Below are 4,206 nucleotides of genomic sequence, written 5' to 3'. Positions count from 1 at the left end.
AAATATCCAGATGGTGCGCCAACTTTGTCCAAGTCTATATCTTCTAGAATTTCATTTAAGGGTGATGGTGTTTCCTATAAGTTTTTGATTGCCGGTAAACCTTTGTGTCAAGTGTCTAACTGTCTATGAATGTCTTAGATGACCTATCATTGATTCAAGGTCATAGATATATGCTCATACATTGTGATCACTTAACAAAGTATATTGACTTGAACTAGCAGAAAGAGACAAAAAAAGCCAACAACTTTACTCTAAAGCCATTAGTTCTTGATAAACTTGTTAATGAATATTTTAATGATTGGTTCAAATGAATAGTAAGATATCAAAACCTCTCCATAGTGTTGCAAATCTATTTTCATGGATTGTGATTTTGATGATTGCAAACAATTCTGTTTCTCTATGACTGCCTTGACTACTAACATTTCAGGACCAAAACCTTGACGATCGTATCATCCTGGACGATCGGGTAAAAAACAGAAACCCTTAGACAATTATCCTTAGGAAAATATAATTGGATTAAAACTAAGATGGTGTCACGAAGGGCGTTATCATCGCCCACTAGCACCTTTAATCCTAAGGAAAAGAAATATCATAACCTAAAGAAAAAAATTAGATTATTAAATTAGCGATAGTCCACAAGTGCTTTATTCACCACAAGCTTGTAATCCTAAGGAAAAAGAATCACCCCAAAATTAAAGGAAAAGAAAACTGAATTAATGAGGATGTACACTAAGCATGCGACCCATAATCGTCTATCCTAAAGGAAAAAAGAATCCTCTACATAAATGAAGAAGAAAATATATAACACTAGTATTGTGCCAGACAAGGCATTGTACAGCTAACAGATCCTAATCCTTGGGAAAGAAGACTCCAAACCTAATGGAAAAAGAACTGCGATTAAAATAAGGATGTGCCACGACAAGGTTTATCACCACTAGTACTTTTAATACTAAGAAATTATAAAATTGCTAAACTTATAAGAAAAAAATTGATTAAAATGGATGGTGCCATGAATTAATGTTAATCGCCCACTAGCACGTCTTAGTCTCTATAAACGAAAATCCTAAACAAAAAGAAAGAAACCATGAAAATATGATGTGTCATGAAGCATTATCCACCACTATCACTCATTATACCTCAAGAAAAGCATTAATCCACAAAAATAAGTGAATGAAAATTGGATTTTAAAATAAGAATGTGCCACGAAGGGTGTTGTCCACTTCAAGTGCGTCACACTCTAAGGAAAGAAAAAATCCATAAACCTAAAATGAAAATAAAACTAGATTAACTCAGATAGTGTCCACCCCTATATCGTCTATCCTACGGAAAAAGAAAATCTGAACCTAAAGAAAAAAAAACACTGGAATAAACTAGGTATGGTGCCATGAATGACAATATCCACAACCTAGCACTTTCTAATCTAAGAATGGAACACACTATACTCTATAACTAAAATGAATTTTATATGCACTAGTATGTGCCAAGAAGGCATTGTAACACACTATTACGTAAAATCCTATAAAAAGAAGCAATCCAACCCTAAAGCGAAAAGAAATCGTGATAAACTACGGATGGCTTCACACGTAAGGCGTTATTCACACAGCACGTCATATCCTAAGCAAGAGAATACACTAAATATAAATGAAAAGAAAACGGTCTTTAAAACTAAGATGTGCCACGAAGGGTATGTCCACTCACTTAGCGCATTCTATCCTAGGAAAGGAAAAAATCCCTAACTTAAAGAAAAGAAAACTGAAAAATTAAACCTTAAGATGGCGTCCACCTTTAAGCATATCTAATCTTATAGAAAGAAAAAAATCTTAACTTGAAGGAAAAAAAAACTGGAAATTTAAATTAGATGGTCCAGAAGAGCATTATTACCACTTGCTGTCTTATCCTAAGAAACGAAACCAATCCAAACCTAAATGAAAAGAAAATGTATTTAAACTTGTTATGCTGGCAATGAATGCATTGTACACGACTAGCACGCTAATTCCTACAAAAAGAAAATCTTAACCTAAAGGAAAAAAATTGTGATAAAACTCAAGATGGTGCTACGAAGGGCGGTTATTCTCCACGTAGCACTTCATATCCTAAAGAAAAGGAATTAATCCAAAAAAAAAAGGATAATGAAAACTGGCATTAATTAAATCTAAAGATGGTGTCACTAAAGTTTACAACTAGCGCAGTCTAATTCTAAGAAAGGAAAATTCTCCTAACCTTAAATGAAAAAAAAAAAACGGATAAATAGTTGTGTCCATCTCAGCAGTCTAATCCTATAGTTTAGAAAAAAATCTAATCCTAAAAAAAAAAAACTAAAATAACTAGGATGGTGCCACAAGGGAATTATACACCACAGTGCATCTAATCTTTAAGGAAAGAAAATCCAACGTAAACGAAAATAAATTGGAATAAATTAAGCACGTGAAAAAGGCTTAGTACAATTAGCATGTCATATCTAAGAAAGAAAGAATCCTAACCTAAAGAAAGAAAATATGGTAAATTTATGATGATTCACGAATGCGATTATCTACCACTAGCACGTTTAATCTAAGGAAGAAAAATCCTACCAAAAAGAAAATTAAACTGGATAACTAGAAGATTTCACTAAGGGCGTTTTCCACCACTAACACATCTAATACTAACGAAATGAAGAATCATAATCAAAAGGAAAAGAAAACAAGATAAACTACGTATGGCTGTTAAAGTGGTTGTATTAACTAATCCGTCTAATCCTACGGAAAGGAAGAATTCTAACCTAAGGAAAAAAGAAAACTAGATGAAACTTAGGATACGCCATGAGGGCATTATCCCCCACTAGCACGCCTAACTCCTAATGAAATGAAGAATCTAACCTGAAGAAAATAGAAAACGAATTAAAAACTAGGGACGGTGCCACAAAGGCACTACTCCACCACTAATACTTTAATATTAAGGAAAAGGAAAAAATTCAAATCTAAATGAAAAAAAAAAACTTTAATAAAACAATAGATGTAATCGCAACGAAGCAATAATCCCACACTTCCAACTGTCTAATCCTAGAAAGAAAGAATCCTAACCCAAAAAAGAATTCGAAAACTGGACTTAAACTAGTATCCATTCCAAAGAAAGGCATTGCACATGACACCACATCACAATCGTAAAAAGAAGAATCCTAACATAACGATAGAAAAATTCAGACTTTAAAAACTAGCAGGGATTGCGGCGAACGATTATCCAGCACTAAATACGTCTAACCCAAAGAAAAGGGATAATCCAAACATAAGGAAAAAAAAATGTGCGAGTAACTAGGATGCTGCCACCCGAATGACTATCCCCACCACCCACGCACAATTCTTAATCCTAATATAAGAAAAATCCTCAAGACTTGATGGACAAAAAACGACAAAGAGCTATTGATGTATATTAGGATCGGAGATATCAAAGGGTGTTTTTTCTAAAGGTAGAATACGTAACCTAAAGAAAAAAAAAATTAGAAAAAAATATGATCGTGCCTTACTGTACAATAGAGGGCTTATGATGAGTACTGAAGCGATTATTTCTCAGCCAACTTACAAAATGAATTGAATTACTCGTTAGACTTTAGTAAGAAACGCTGCCAGAATTGAAATTAGGATTATTCTATGTGCGGCACCGATATGGCCTTTTGGCTACCACTAGCACGTCTAGATCACAAGAAAATGGAAGAATCTAGACAGAAAGAAGCAAAAAAATTGCGATTGACAACTACGGTTGTGGTTCGATAAGATTTGGATCTGCTGCTCAACCGAATGGCATTGCCCTCAAACCACTTAACTCACTTTAATCCTAAGTAAATGAGAGAATCCTCTAAGCCTTAATTACGAAACTATCGAGCGAATGGATTTAAGGACGAAGAAGCTGCCCTACCTAAAGGCATAATCGTATCATCTAAGCACTCTTTGTAATCCTACAAAATAGAGTGAATTCCTTAATCAAAGTAAAAAAAAAATAGATTGGGAGTTAAGAACTACGGATGGTGTCACAGGAGGAATTATCCACTACTAACACATCAATCTTGTTGAAAAGAAGAATCGTTGAAACCTAATGGAAAAGAATAAATCAAAATAAACTAATATATTGCTCTGGGAGTGGGGTTATATGTATACTGGACTTATAATTCCTATACATCCAACACTGCTTATATCCTTATGAATAACAACGGAAGAAAATTCCTAATCCTGAAGA

The sequence above is a fragment of the Dendrobium catenatum genome, unplaced genomic scaffold (assembly GCF_001605985.2).
Source record: "Dendrobium catenatum unplaced genomic scaffold, ASM160598v2 fragScaff_scaffold_414, whole genome shotgun sequence".
Taxonomy (NCBI): Eukaryota; Viridiplantae; Streptophyta; class Magnoliopsida; order Asparagales; family Orchidaceae; genus Dendrobium; species Dendrobium catenatum.
This window is presented reverse-complemented; position numbering follows the sequence as displayed.